Genomic DNA, 15,753 nt, shown 5'->3' on the forward strand with positions numbered 1-15,753 from the left:
TAACTTGATAAAAATTATATGAAGAAACAATATGAAATAATATAGCTGCTGTTAAAATCATATAACATTCTTTAAACAGACAAAATTCCTGTACTATGTGTTTATTCGTATAAAACACAAATTGCCTGTTTTTAATCCATTCATATCTCTGATTTCATTCAATGGATTTAATGTTTATTCAATAAATATCACCGGGTAAAAAGTAATTTGTACTTGAGTAATTTTTAAGAGGGGTACTTTGTACTTTTACTTAAGTACATTTTTAACACCAGTACTTTTACTTGTAATTGAGTATTTTTTTAGCAACTACTTGTACTTGTACTTGAGTACAAATTTTCAGTACTCTTTCCACCTCTGATAATATATATATATTAATACACACACACAATCATGTATGTATTTAAGATATATATATATATATATATATATATATATATATATATATATATATATATATATGTTAACAATAAAAATGGATATATAAATAAAAATGTTCTGAAATGAATATACATATGTGGGTGTATAAATATACATAATAATTACACTTAGTACAGACCAGTGCCGGCTGGTGCTAAAAATTGGGGGGCACATACAAACTTGAAATTAAAGGGGCGGTGAATTTGTCGATTTTATTGTTTTATACTGTTGCCTGATGTCTACTTATGATGTCTGCGTGGTTTTTTTTCATTCAAAAACATCAAAAACAATAAGTAATAGGCTATTTTGTAACATGGATTAGTGGCTCTCTGGAGAAATGGTTCGTTTGAAGGGGCGTGCCGCATTGAAGACCTGGACGTAAACACCCACTGCTATGATTGGACGGCTTCATTCCCCGTCATTACATGTGGGCAAATGTTTTAAAAACATTAAAGAGCACCAATTATGCTAATAAATTAGCACGTTAGCACGTTATTGTAATATCCCATAGTACATACGTGTTATTAAAACTTGAACTAATGCACTGTGAGTCTTATAAATTGCTTACATACCTCACCGATTTCTGCATGTCTGGAAAACGCTCGGTTTAGTTCCTGTCTCCGCCTCCCAAAATGTCTAGTGTATTCGGATTGGTCAGATGACTACTCAACTGTTATTGGTCAACTGGGTTCGGCGTGTGTTTGAAAGGTTACGCCCCTGACTACGCGTGGGTTTTCCGGTTCTGACTGAGAGTCACAGGCAACGTAAACAAGCGCTATATTTCTCTATAAACGATGGTGTCTGTACTGCCTTACCACTTCAAGCTCGATCCAGAGAGTTCAGACGGCCGTTACGATGTAAACGATCTCCGTCAATGAACGCGATTGGATTTAACTTTTTTAGGTGTCCTTAGCTCTGCCAGAATGCTAAACGAAGACGAAAATGTGTTGCAAAGACATCCAAAAGGTAATTATAACGTACTACATTACTTTGCAAACTATATGGAAACACCAAATGTAGCACATAGAAAGTATTTGTTGAAATGATTATAAAACGATTTCACTTATTAACATTATTTTACTATAGTAAACTTTATTATAAAAGACCGCTTACATACTATATTACTGTGCAAACTATATGGAAACACCAAATGTAGCACATAGAAAGTATTTGTTGAAATGATTATAAAACTATTTCACTTATTAACATTATTTTACTATAGTAAACTTTATTATAAAAGACTGTTACATACTATATTACTGTGCAAACTATATGGAAACACCAAATGTAGCACAAAGAAAGTATTAATTGAAATGAATGTTCTACATTATTTTACTATGGTAAAGTTTATTATGAAAAACTGCTTACTTATAAGTGCTATGTTTTTACTTATTAGGTTTTAAGGAGAATGCAACAGGTTCCAGGGCCTCTTATCTGCGTGATTCATCATCCAGGTTTTGCACAAATTGTCTAAATCCCTACACACAGAACATTTATTGTACCGACTATAAGCCTTTGAGGTGCAGGACTAGAGTAAGTTTTATTACATTTTTAAACCAATAACACTAAAGTATCATTATAGTAACAAAGTACCCAAAAGAACAAAAGATGCAACTTTAAAGAAAATATAATAGTCAGTCAAAAGTTTTTTTTATTTATTACAAATATATATTTAAATGTTAAACAATATACAAATAAACATACTTTAGTAACCATATTGTGCTCTTGTTTCAAAAATTGTTCAATTCATTTCTTACAGCTATCTATTCAGATAAATGGCATATCAAAGCTTTGTCAGCTGGTGCTATTTAAGACGACACTATAAGGTTATCATCCTGTCGTGTGTTGTTCTCCAGATACGCTTGGAGCTTCCTGATCAGATCGGTCACAATTTTGGCTTTCGACGACCCCTGCACTGAAGATGGCATGCAATCACGTCCTCCTTTGAAGGTCTCTCAAACTGTGATGCCAGGTCCATTGGAATCGGGGTTTCCTTCAGCTTATCTTCAAATACCTCATCAAACACAAGCCTGATCACATCCTCCACATAACTGTAGAAATATTGCAGTCAATAAATCTTTTGTTTTGATAATTTATTTCCCTGCTTCATACATTAAGTTTTTAATTATGAATGTATTTGAAATAAAACATTACTGCTTATGGTGTGTCACTTGTGTGTTTTGGGAACATAGCCTTGTACTTTCCCTCTCCTGCTTTTGTTACGGCTTGGTGACATTGTAATGGATGGCTGCAAGGTACAAATACCTGTAAAATATAAACAAGCAATTAATTTATTGTAAAAGTAAATACTACTTTATTTAACACAGTTACTAAAATACTTAAATACCTGCACAGCATTCCAATAAATGAGAAAATCAATTTTTTTTGCTGCAAATCTGAAATCTCAGGCTACGGACGGCAAAGGCATCCACTGATGATGATGATGGAAACATTGTGAAACGATGCTACTGCCTGGGTTCCTATTATTATGCAGAGAAAAAAAACTTTGTCATCATCAGTTATTCATTTAAGACTGTTAGTGGTTTCATTAGCTAAATACATCATATGTGTTACACACCTTTGCTCCTCATATGCCAGTCTGACTCCTTGTACTGTGTGTAATGATGTTGCATGTTTGCATACAGTGTAGAAGGATGTGTACAGCTGCGAATCTAGGATATAGACAAATAAAACAAACATGTATTCAGTCAAAAAGAAATATTATAACAATAGAGTACAACGACTATAACTCGTTAGACTATTCATTAAAACGTAAATGTATTACATATTACATGGCCCAACATTAGCAACACACATTATGTGTTTACTTCGTTTCAAAATCTAAGAAAGCTTCAAGTAAATACAACAGTTAATTTAGATAACTTTAAACAAATCATCTGTACTTAGAGTTTCTTGAGTTTGATCATGAGAACAAATTTTACCGGTAACAGTTTAGCTGGCATTTGTATTTGTATTTATCTTAGCAACTTAGCAAGTTTGTAAACATGTCTAAACCAACATCGATAAAAAAAAAACGAAAGCCTGCATAATTCAACATACACGTGTGTAAATATGGTACGTTGTTTATGAAATACAGTATTACAACACAAAACAATTAGCTTGCAAGCTTAGCTCTACACGCACATTATGTTAATCTCCGGTTACCGGTTACGTAATGTACAGTAAAAGGCAAATAATAAACATGAATACTTACAGTCTGTGATCCAGAAGTGCACAGTAATCCAACTTTCAAGAGGAGACGTCGCGCAAATCCAGCTTCGGTTCATGAGAAGCAGTTATTGTGAAAACTCCGTGAACAACTTCTGACTGGATTTTTCCGGAACCGTATTAAACATGATGTCCTCTGTGGAAGTCCATAAAGTGCTATTTTGCCCTCGCATCTAAAGAGACAGCGTCTACTCGAGAGATTTAATCGCTTAAACAATGAAACAAGAGTTTGCAAACAGAGTCAAAGCAGGGACTCCCAACCTCCGCCATTTTAGCTCTCTTCTGACTCGGCGCTCCCCACCCCACCCTCGTCTTTGAGGGCGTACCCAAGCAAAGCAGAGAGGGCTGAACTATGATAATGTTGGTCTTATCTACGTCACTAATCCCAGGAAGTAAACTGTTGCCTACAATCCGAGTGTTTTTTGTAGTCCTCGAACGTTAGAGACGATAACTCGCGTCATCGTTTTCTTTGAGGTATGTGCTTTTTGAATATCGTTAGCATGTACTAATACACACTTACACACAAAATGATGTTTAAAAACGTGTATCCCATAATAGGTGCTCTTTAATGTGATAAAAATAGCAGCCGAAAACAAATATGTTTGAGCCACAAAAGATTCTGGGTGCTAAATATGATACACATAAATGACAATAAGTATATTAAAGTAGAAACAAACTCGACGTGACTAAATTACCGTATACAACAGATTTTGATTGTGCTTGTGAGGTTGTTTTTACATACACGTAATGTTAAATACCACAGTTATATGATAAAAAAATAAGCTTTGTTGAGTAACTCATCTAAATTACCGTATACAACACAGTAAACGGGCATCAGAATCTAAACTGCGGCTGATAAATCCTTCCTTATAACTAACTTTGTATATTTCTACCTTTAAATTACAGTCGTATTGTTAAGTGTTGTACCTTTATTAATCGTTTAATGTTTTAAGTAAATTAAAACAGTCAAACATACGTGTTTAGACACGGATGTTACAACAGGACATATCAAGCAATCTCTTCTAACAAAGCAATAGTGAAACGCAGTAACTTAAATAAAGTAAAATGTCTTACTGTGTATAATGCTGTGTCATTGTTGTCAGATCCAATATAAGTGGTGCTTTTAATCACAGTCTTTCTACAAATCCAGCATCGACTTCTTTACAAATTAATCCGTGTACACAAGGTTAACAAACACTCCCCACACGAGCTGGAACTTCTTAAAAAAGCAAACTTTTTCCACGCATTTAATGTTATGTTCCAAGCCTCCGAATTAAAGTGTTTAGCTTCTGTGTTGTTCCCACGCGGTTCTTCCACAACCGAAAATGCGTTTCCAGTCTATCATAACAGATCACCGCGTCAAAATAAAAGTCTCTCAGAAAAAATGTATTTAAAAGTCATTTTGGTTAAATTTGGCAATCTTTAAAGACATATTTACTTGTTGAGATATACGTGTGTCACGCGAGGCTGTGGGCGGGGCTACAAAAGTGGTCCTTGTATTTGGGGAGGTGCTTCAATTCTACTTTGACGTCATAGATTTCCGAATTCCACACTGGCTTGTTTTACTGGCTTGGTGCCAAAAACTGTTATATTTCAGTAGCACGGACGTTTTCAGTTCTGAAACTTGCAGGATGTTCATTTAAGTATGATGGCCTCTTATATAACAAATTATCAAGTTAAAATTGAGTATTTGATTCACCGCTCCTTTACACTTTTACTGTATAATGCAGGTCTGTAAATAGCCATTTATCAGGTGATGAATATCATAACTGCTTAGCTAAAATGCTGATAATTTTACTGTTAAAGTCAACTAAAGCATGAAATAAATGTACTGTGAATATTAAATCTGAGTATAATGTGGGTTTATTATCAGTAACTAATGAACTAATCAAGGTACAGTAATCATCATACATCAGAGTTTGCGTTAGACTGTTTCACTTTTAAAAATACCGTCATAGTCAATTATCTGTCATTTCATGTTTTAATGATAATAATTGTTTTCGTTCACCTCTTCATTTCTAATCATGAACTTACAAGACGAGCATCCAAGTTCAAATGTGTTTATTTATTTGTGAAGAGAACAGACGACAGAGACTGTGCATCACTTTAAATTTTTTACATCACATGAAGCAGATTTATGATTTATTTTTTCTCGCAGTGACAGACAAATGGAATTAAATTAAACTCATGACACTGTGTATCTGAAACCATCTTGTGTAATAAATGCATAAAGGCAGATAAATGCAGACTCTTGTCATTAGATTTTGTGTTTTTGCATCTTTTTCAAAATCTTTTCTCAAAGTATAATGAATATTTACACAAAACACCAAACAAACAAAATCAATCACAGGGGAAAAGTCATGGTGTGAGTGAATGAGGATGAAATATCACAAAATTATGTTGATGGACCGTGTTTCCCACAGATCTGAAATTTACTTGTGGTGGTAGCTGGTGAAAAGGGCAATCATTATTATCCACCGACAAAAAATGGTCTACTATACATGTGACAAAGAACTAATAATGTGTGACACAACACAATACTTTGATTTATAAAACATTAATATTAATTTCACATTATAGTTCATTAATCTAACCACCCCAAACTTTTTTTGCCATAAACAAAGCTGACACTGTTTGTCACAGGGGGCCCCCAGTTTTATGACATTTTATAAAATACATTAATTTATCATGAATTCTGTGTAATTAAACCTAAAAAAATAAGGCTACTAACCAAAAGTATTTTTGTATAATTTAATGGTTTTTTTATCAAAATGTTGAGTTTTAGAACAGTTTTTGTCACAAATGTTCTTTGTGGGGCCGCGAAGGAATGCACCATACACAAGGGGGTCCACACGCTGAAAAAGTTTGGGAACCACTGCTATAGCCTATATAGACAGTGCAGGTCTATAGATTATAAATGTGACTGATGTTATGTTAATAACTTTTATAAGATAGGCACTTTTACTGCTTCTGCTTTCTATTTCTCTTTTGCCGATTAAAAAAAGCTTAATCCACTAATTATTTCAGATTTAAAAGTCTACTTGCTGTCCCGATGACAGACTTTACATTACAGCTTTGCGTTTTTTATATCCGGAGTCAGCTAGAGCTTTGCTCATTCAGTATAAGCACTGCTTTTTGCTACAATCTCTCTGCAAACTGTTTAGATTTTAGTAAAGATATGGTCTATTATTAGTAAGATTATTAAAAAATGGGATAAAGAAAATGAAGCGGCGCATGGTCGTGACAAGAGCCAGTTGCTATCGCCATAGAAACCGGAGGCACGCTGAAACAGCACTCGAGCTTTAGCGCTCACGGCCGTTCTCCGATCGACTCGGGTTTTACACACAATATTAATCAGACTTGGGACCCGAAGTAATGAACTAGGACCGACCCGGACCCAACTGACCATTTAAAATATAAACCCGGAACCGTACGGGTCCTCAGTGAAGAAAGACCTCTAATGGTAAAACTCTGCTCAAGTTCAGAAACATGAAAGGATACAATGTGACACTGAGGTTGCTTCGCGTCGCGCCCAATTCATTGAGAAACGGAGAGCACGTGAACGGACACTCAACCGGACAGACACAACGTGCTTGCACGCAAAATGAAGCCAACTTAGATGCTATAAACACATATGCACATAAGCATATGTGACCATTTTGGTTGCAGTGTGTTCTCTGGCTGCTCCGTATGTGCTGCTGCAGTTGATCCAGTTTGCCGCGCTGGATGATGAGTTTATGACGCGTGCATCATCTTCACGGTCACCCGACCCCCACCTCGCTCTCTCTCTTGCGCGCTCTCTCGCGCGCTCTCTCTCGCGCGCTCTCTCTCTCTCTCTCCAAAACACGGGTCATCCAGTCGAGTTCAGAAAATACGAAAATTCGTAAAGTGATTTTTTTTTACCTGGGCGGGTCGCAATTTACCTGGGCGCACCGCCCAAGTAGAGCCTATGTATGGGAAACACTGATGGATAATGAGGTTGATGAAGTGAGCAGCATTTAGAAGGAATAGTCTTATCTAGAATTGCAGGGATTGATGATATTAAGTCTTTGTCCTTTTAGTTGTGGTCTGGGAGTCTTTGAATAAAGTCCTTAGTCAGTTGCACTAATGCACCCAAGCAAACTCCTTAATCCAGCACTCAAAGGCAATGTAAATCACAGGTAATACAAAAATCCTCTACAAAAGAAAACAACTCATTAACATTTTATCAAAATATACACATTCAGTTTCAGTGGATGAATACATCAGATGAACTAAAACTACAAACTCACGGTTGAGCAGCAAACTAAACGTTTCTCAGACCAGGATCACCATTGAGAACAGCAGATACCATGTGGTTACTCAAACTGAATCTACCTAATCTAACCAAATTATCCGCTGTTGACAACCAAGTGTCATCACACATTTTAGCCGCAGGGACCTCTGTTCTTCTATAATGTCAAAGTGTAGTTATTTACACAATATACTCATTGTTTTTATGAAGTTATCCATACTTGGTACAGAGTGTACACTTGCGCGTTTGGCTGCTGCTGCTCACTGGGATTATGGGTCTCTGAAAAGCCCTCTATTACAGTTTCCTTGAATTTGACTGGAGTTATTTGGATTGTTTTTACATATCGAAGTTTCGACCAACCTGAAAAGCCCTCTATTAGGCTATCGTTTCCATGAACTGGGTATGGGTCCACAGTGAGAGGTTTTTCCTGGCAGCTACTCCATAATTCGGGCTGTCTGCCTATGTCTAACTACTTTCCGTCTTTGGGACTCTTGTACAGGGCTTGCTGTCGGCGCTGGCACACGGGAAAGCAGGCTATTGGCAAACCGGCTACCTGTCGGCCAGCAGAGAGCGAAGCTACGTGGTTTTCCGACCTTGCCTGCCATGATGTTCAGTTATTCCGCCTTACAGCTCCACAAACTCAACTCTGAAATCACTCCTGGACTTAACTATCCCATCATAAATAAACCCAGAATTTTGAGTCAACCCTTGATATGTCCAGTGCATTCCTTCAATCTGTTATCTACTTGGCAGCTGAATTTATAAATCTTCTTGACAGTCTTAACCTCACCCAAAATGTGAATGTTCCAACACACTCCAGAGGCCATGCTCTTGATTTGCTGATTACTAATTCCACATTCATCAGCAATCTTTCAGTGCATGATCTGGGCGTGTCCGACCTTAAGGCCATCTCAATGGAGCTAACTATCCTGTCTCCCCTCAGTAAGCCCAGTAGACAAATCAGTTTCAGGAATCCTAAAAACATCAACCCAGTCAACCTGACTATTGACCTCAGCCATCTCTGTATGGCTTCCCCACTTTCAATCACTGAATCTGTGGATCACTCTGTACCCTTCTGGACCCCCATGCCCCAGTCAAGCTCAGAATCGTCACTTTTACATGCTCAGCCCTATGGTATACCATGGAGCTCCGGCTACAGAAGAGAATAGGACATGTCCTGAAAAGGAGGTTCAAGGACTCAGGGCTTGCTGTTCACAAGCTAGCCTACTGGGAACATCAGAAGGCCTACAGCAATTCCCTCAGTGAAACATGGTACTGGTTTTATTCTCACATTATTAACAATAACCCTGGTAACTCCAAGCAACTGTTCTCAACAATAAATCATCTCCTTAAATCTCAGACCTCACTACACTTATATAACACGCAGTAGCAGTGTAACAGCTTCATCTTCTTCTTTAAAACGAAAGTAGAGAACATCTGCTCCCTTCTCTCCATTCCCCCTGCCTCCCCACCCTCCAGCCTCCCTGCTGCATCTGCTCCCCTCCCTCTCCCTCCTTCTACTCCCTAGCCCCTCTGCCCCACCAGTTGCATCGACTGACCCTCAATCTAGGACTACTAAGCTCCCCACCTGTGATCTGGACCTATTTTTCTCAGCCCTGATAAAAAAGCATTCCTCTGCACTTAGTCCCTTGTAGAGATGCGCGGTTGGCGGTTACAGCCGCGAACTCCGCGGAAAAAACGCGGATCGGGCGGATGACGTGACGAAAAATTATATTTTAATTAAATTCGGGCAGGTGGCGGATCGACTGCTTGTTATTAGCTGTGTCCTTTTAAAGAGTAACTAAACCCTAAACCAACTTTTTTTAGTTAATGATCTGTAAGAATGATGCTTTATTAGTGCTGTTCATTGATTTTAGTAATTTTTTTGACATTTGGATATAAAGTGTTTCAATACTACAATATATGGTGTAAAAACGTCTGAGTGCTGCCCTCTTCAGGTTGAACGGTGGCTACTGCAGTTGAATTTTCCCATTGGATGTTGGGTCCAAAAAATGACTCATGACGTAAGCAGGTTCAAGCTCACCACGCCCTTGTTACGATCTCACCACACACTTGATAATAGCTTAGTTCGTCCCCTCTATCTCCGTTGGGATCTGCCCACTTTTCTTGCATTTTTCAAATATTGCCAGTGGGTGGAGTCAGGCTCTGACCAGGGGTTTAGTTACTCTTTAAGCATGCGACCTTAAAAGGTGAGCACTCTGTCTTTCAAGGTGGCAGCTCAGAAGTTCGCGAAGAGAACTGAAATGAGATGGTCTAGCCTTCTGAGGACCCATTATTTGCGTCACCTGTTGCACGCGCCCCCAGTAGCGCCCACCGTGCCTGTCAGCAGAAAACAGCGGAGACATTTCTGACTTATTAAAAAAAATATGTAATCAAAAATATTAATTTATTTTAGACAATATGACACATTGATGTAGATTAAACTATTCAACAGTATATCAAATAATCAACCTTAGAAATATATGCAACATAAACAGAATAATATTAACACAAAACATAACTTATAACTAAAACAGTGACAAGAAAAGTTTTCTAATACACTTTTATTTAATAAAGGCTTTTATTGTTTGGGATAGCCTCGGCATGTTAAGGATCCATTCGTTCTATCATTAACAGCGCGGAGAAATGAGGACGCCATTTGACACAGCTCTTATCAACGCCGGCAAAGGAGGTACGTGGCAAACTCAAAAAATGAGAATTAAAAACAAAGGAAATAGAAGGTCAGAAAAGGGTTGCCTGGAATAAGTTTTACAAAGTGGTAAATCAGGATGACATCAGTGCAGACTATGTATTTAGGCTATTTATTTATTTATTTTTGCCCCATGTGCGCCGATCAGAGACTGAGTTCACTGCTGATATTCTAGTCTCGCGGCTGTAATCAGCAGCGCCTTGCATCGCCCAGTCAGCGGATGGGGGGCGGGTGCGGTTTTGAAAACTGGTCAGAAACGTTGGAGCGAATGGATGGTGGACGGATGAAGAGTTTTGTGATCCGGTTGTGGATGAAATAATAGCCCATCTGCGCATCTCTAGTCCCTTGATCACTAAAATCATCATTCAGTCCTTTCGGTCCGGCAATGTCCCCATGTCTTTGAAAACTGCTGTCATCAAACCACTACTCAAAAAGCCCAGCCTTGACCCTAATGTAGCTGCTAACTACTGTCCCATCTCCAACCTCCCTTTCCTGTCAAAGGTGTAGGAAAAGGTTTCTGCACAACTTCACAACCATCTCATAACAAACAGTTTTTACGCTCTAAGATGCACTTTTTTGTATGCGATTAATCACGATTAATCTTTGCCCAGCACTACTTGTGTCTTCTTAGTATAAATGTGTCTGTACATTAAATTATATTTCATTAGGGCTGGGCGATATTGTATAGGAAAACCATTGTGCATATCATTAGTGTGAAGGATAAATCATGCAGATGCACTGGGACAGATCCTCAGTGATGTATCCTGGGGTCATTGGGTGTTTCGGGTCTTTCAATATCAGATACCCTCACCCAGGCAACCCAACCGGAGTTGATGAGACCCCGGACTGTGTCCCAGCAGCAGTTGCCCACAGTTCTGCCCTCTTAATCCAAAGCCAACGATTGCTTTCTCTGCAGCTTCAGTTGTGGATCTGATCGCCTTTCTTTAAGCTTCCCCTGTGATGCCTAGGGTTCATAAACGGATTTGCCAGCCCTGCCTCCTACACTCTTCCACTAGCTCCTGGTACTTGGTGCGCTTTTTCTCATTGGCCTTGTCCATGCGCTCTTCCCAAGGCACAGTGAGCTCCAAGAAGATCAACTGCCTAGTAGAATCTGAGAATATATTAATGTCTGGACGAAGCCTTGTGGATATTATTCTGGTTGGGATCTTAAGCTGTTTTCCAAGATCCACTTCTAGTTGCCAATCCGTAGCAGTAGTGAGGAGTCTAGACTTTGCTCTGGGTTGTGGAAGGGCTTTCTCCCCAGCTCTAAAAAACTTGATGCTCCTTGGATTGTGGTGGCCCTTGATGGTGTTGATAGCTTTGGCTATGCTCTCAGCAACTCCCTTAAGCACCTGGTCGTGGCGCCAGCGGTAGTGCCCATCTCTGAGGGCTTTTAGACAGCTACTAAGGAGGTGCTCTAGGGATCCTCTTCCTGGACAGAGGGGAAAGGAGGGTGTCTCAATTTTGCCCAAGATGTGAAGGTTTGCTGGACTTGGTAGGACATCATAGACAGTTTGGACTAAGAACCTAATACAGTGGAAGTATCCTTTCCAAATATCGGCCCAGTTGATCTTACATTGCCGGACATTTTCCCATTTTTTCCAAGCTCCTTGCTGTCCCACTCCCACCATCCTGCTGACCCTACATTCCTCCACACCTGCCCACACTTCCTCCTGAACAAGATGTTGACGCTCTTTGCCTTGAGTATTGTCAATTCTTCCTACCGAGAAGTAGACAAAGCCTGCACACCCTGTTGCTATGGGCCCCACCAGTGCCTTTTGCCTCAGCCATGACTCAGCCACCTCCAGCAATTTTCCTGCACTCCTTTTTCTGTCTGTTCGCACCTGTATTCAAGCTGCTGCCACATTTGGATCCCTGGACTCTCTATATTGCCATGCTTTCCGTGTTCTTGACATCATGAACTCCTCAGTAAGGCTGTCAATTGGGATTTCCAGGACATTGCTGGTGCCATACAAGTCAGCACTGCTCAAACTGCGAGTTAACCCAAGCCATCTACGCAGATAACTGCTAATCTTTTTCTCCAGGGCCTCAACAGTTGTTATAGGCACTTTGTACATCAGCAGGGGCCACAAGGTCTGGGGCAGGATAGAATGTTGGTAAGTCCAGGCCTTAAACTTCCCAGGTAGACCTTATTTGTCCACCCTGCTAAGCCAAGACTCAAACTCTTTGCTAGTTTTTTGGATGGAGGCAGAATCCTTGAGGCTACAGTCGAAGACCTTGCCGAGGCTCTTAATTGGCTTCTCGGTTATGGACAAGATGGTGACTCCGGACAGTACTTGTCCACTACTTTCCCCCTTTTGAGCACCAGCGACCTTGATTTTTCTGGTTTAAAGGTCATCCTTGCCCAGTTGATGACATTCTCTAGCCCTTGAAGAATCCACCTACTGCCTGGTACGGATGTGGTGGTGACTGTCGGGTCATCCATGAAAGCTCTTTTTAGGGACTGTCACACTCCAGATTTCATCAAAGGGCCTCTGCACTCAACCGACTGCCGACTTTACAATGATGTTCAATGCAAGGGCAAAGAGAATGACTGAAATGGTGCAACCTGTAATTATACCTGTCTAACCAATTCCAGTCTGATACACCTGACACAGTGGTGGCTCTAAACCTGAACTTGCTATAATAATCCAGGATAAGGTCTGTGATTTTGCTGGAAACATTATGTCGCTGGAGGGGAAGCACAATGAGATTGCTAATGCATATGGCTCCATACCACACAATGTCCAACCATAACATTAACAGGTCTCCTTTTCCTTCACGAGCCTCCCTAATGAATTGTGTGATGACTCCCGTGTGTTCCAAACATCCTGGCACTCCCGGGATTCTGTCCTTCTGAACAGAGGTGTCAATATAGTTGTTCTTCAAGAGGTCAATGAAAGACAATGAAAAATAGCTTACCTTCAACATTCAGCAGTGAGATGACTCTTAACTGACTGATGTTCTTGGAATTTTCTTTCTTGGGGATCCATACACCTTCTGCGTATCTCCACTGCTTATCACTCCTGCACCTTTGTCCAGCTGGGCTCCCTTATGACAAATTCAACTGTATGAGGATGTGGGGTTATTAGGGCTGTGTGTGGTTCCAGATCCAGGTCCCTATCTGGGTTGCTCAAGGTGTTGTGCAAAAAAGAGTTCACCTCCTCATTTGAGCATGTAAGACTGTGCTTGTCACCAAGAAGGAAAAGGGGTTGGAAATAAAGGCAGCATGCTTCCTCTATGATGGATCTGTGTGGCCCTTTGGTTCCTAGCATAAGAGGGCTTGGCATTTTCGTTCTCGACATAGCCAAATCTCTCGGCTGCGTAGCTGACTATAAATGCCGTCATGGCCTCTAGCCGGCTGTCCACTTCTCCTTTAAAGGATCCTTCTAACATCGATGTCAAACTGTGACCACATGCTTCGGCTGTTAGCTGAATGCCACTTGATCCGCTTCTGTGGGACTATTCTGCATGGATTGGAGGGTTCTGCTGCTTGGAGGGACTGGGCTTTGTGGGGTGAATCCTGGCCAGGCTCATCCTGCATCTCACCAGGATCAGATCCTGTGCGCTGCAGTACACTCTCACGCTCTGTGCATTTCATCCTTGCCTGATGTAGATGCAGGTTCTTACATTCCTTTCCTGCAGATGCATCTTGCTTACATTGTTGAATGTCTGTTTGCCTGGGTCGATAACGTTAGATCTGTCCTATTGGGGGTTTCATTCTCCCCCCTCTAGGGTTCCCCTGGGGGTATATCTCAGAAGGTTTTTACGTAGCAAATTGGGTTTCTCCCTCACAGAAGATTCAGGTTGGGTTGCTGGCCCTTTTTTTCCCGGGTGCAACCTTCCTCATTGTCAACTGTCTTTCCAGTTGTCACCAGACTATCCTTGGTTGCCACCCAGTCTATTGCTGGGAGTCACTGACTGAAAACTGAGTCACTAAGTAAAGCCCGTGATTAGAAGTAAATTGCCAACACCTACTTTCAGATGGAGCGGCACAGCCCCGGCATCAGCATGTTTGAACAAAGGGGCACACAGTGTCAGTGCCAGGTGGCGCTTAGCAATCACATTGGTGTCTTTTAATTTCAATTTAAATCAGTTAAGTCCTGCACTTTATTTTCTCTCGCACAGTTCTAGACACACTTTACTTCTGATGGAGAGGTATTAACTCTTTCCCCGCCATTGACGAGATATCTCGTCAATTAAGAGAAAACGCTTCCCCGCCAATGACGAGATTTTCCGTCTTTCCGCAATACTTCCGCAACTTTTTAAAACCGGAAGTATTGCCCTATGGCAAGCTGCTGCATGTCCGTGTCTGTTTTAAAGATCACTCTGAATGGGATCTCTATGAAAAGTCCGTCATAAAAATGGAATTATCTCTGCTTTTTGCTCAAAATATGGTGTTTTTGCTAAAACCTACCCATATTCAAAAGCTGATTGCAAAAGAACCACTAAAGGTAGGATGAAACGGGTTTTTTTGTTTGAAAGCAGAGGGTCTGTTCTTTCATTTGGAATATTGTATGTTTATATATTTAAAGAAGAACATTTTCTGGAAGGCATTAAACTTTGGTGAAAATCATGAAAAACGCTGGCGCTGGCTGGCGACTTTTTTTTTTAAACGCTGGCGATGAAAGAGTTAATATGTAATGGATGTACTTTATTTAGTCTAAAATAAAACTGTGCATTAATAAAGCAATAAGCCCCAAGAAGCAGTGCGTCATGCCTATCAACGCCCCTTAGCTGAAAAAAAAATTCCTCAGGGAAGCATTTTCTCTTATTTGACGAGATAACTCAACAATGTTAATTGACATTTATCTGGATATCATCATTAATTGTGCAATTGTAGAAAAATAAAAAATATGATTTAAGACTGGTGCTTATTTTCATAAATCAGTACGTAGCAACAGTGGCGCAGTGATATTTAAGAAATGTAGTGCAGTTTGAACCGTGGGGTTACCGGGGTATTTTATCACAGCTTAGAACGCGTTTCAACCCCACCAGATTGAAGGACCAGAACTGCCCATTTTATAATATGTATTATAGTCCTTTTAAATTATGTTTTGATTCTTTTATTTTTATGCATTCTTAGAATCAGCATAACAATACCTCATAAAAACCTTTCAAAAAC

General features: G+C 39.9%; 1 protein-coding gene and 2 long non-coding RNA genes across 4 annotated transcripts in view; 2 read left to right on the plus strand and 1 right to left on the minus strand.

Annotated features, from left to right (window-relative positions):
• LOC135775930 (alpha-2,8-sialyltransferase 8F-like) overlaps positions 1-15,753 on the plus strand; it is a 72,422-nt gene that overhangs the window by 42,209 nt on the left and 14,460 nt on the right. The window lies entirely within an intron of this gene.
• LOC141281365 (uncharacterized) lies at positions 943-2,413 on the plus strand. Its single transcript, XR_012335652.1, has 3 exons — positions 943-1,383; positions 1,814-1,950; positions 2,274-2,413. It is a non-coding gene; the product is annotated as an uncharacterized lncRNA (long non-coding RNA).
• LOC135775931 (uncharacterized) lies at positions 1,959-4,177 on the minus strand. The gene is made up of 5 exons (XR_010543974.2): positions 3,632-4,177; positions 2,996-3,089; positions 2,765-2,897; positions 2,572-2,682; positions 1,959-2,468 (listed from the first exon to the last, which is right to left on the minus strand). It is a non-coding gene; the product is annotated as an uncharacterized lncRNA (long non-coding RNA).

The sequence above is a fragment of the Paramisgurnus dabryanus genome, chromosome 21, assembly GCF_030506205.2.
Source record: "Paramisgurnus dabryanus chromosome 21, PD_genome_1.1, whole genome shotgun sequence".
Taxonomy (NCBI): domain Eukaryota; kingdom Metazoa; phylum Chordata; class Actinopteri; order Cypriniformes; family Cobitidae; genus Paramisgurnus; species Paramisgurnus dabryanus.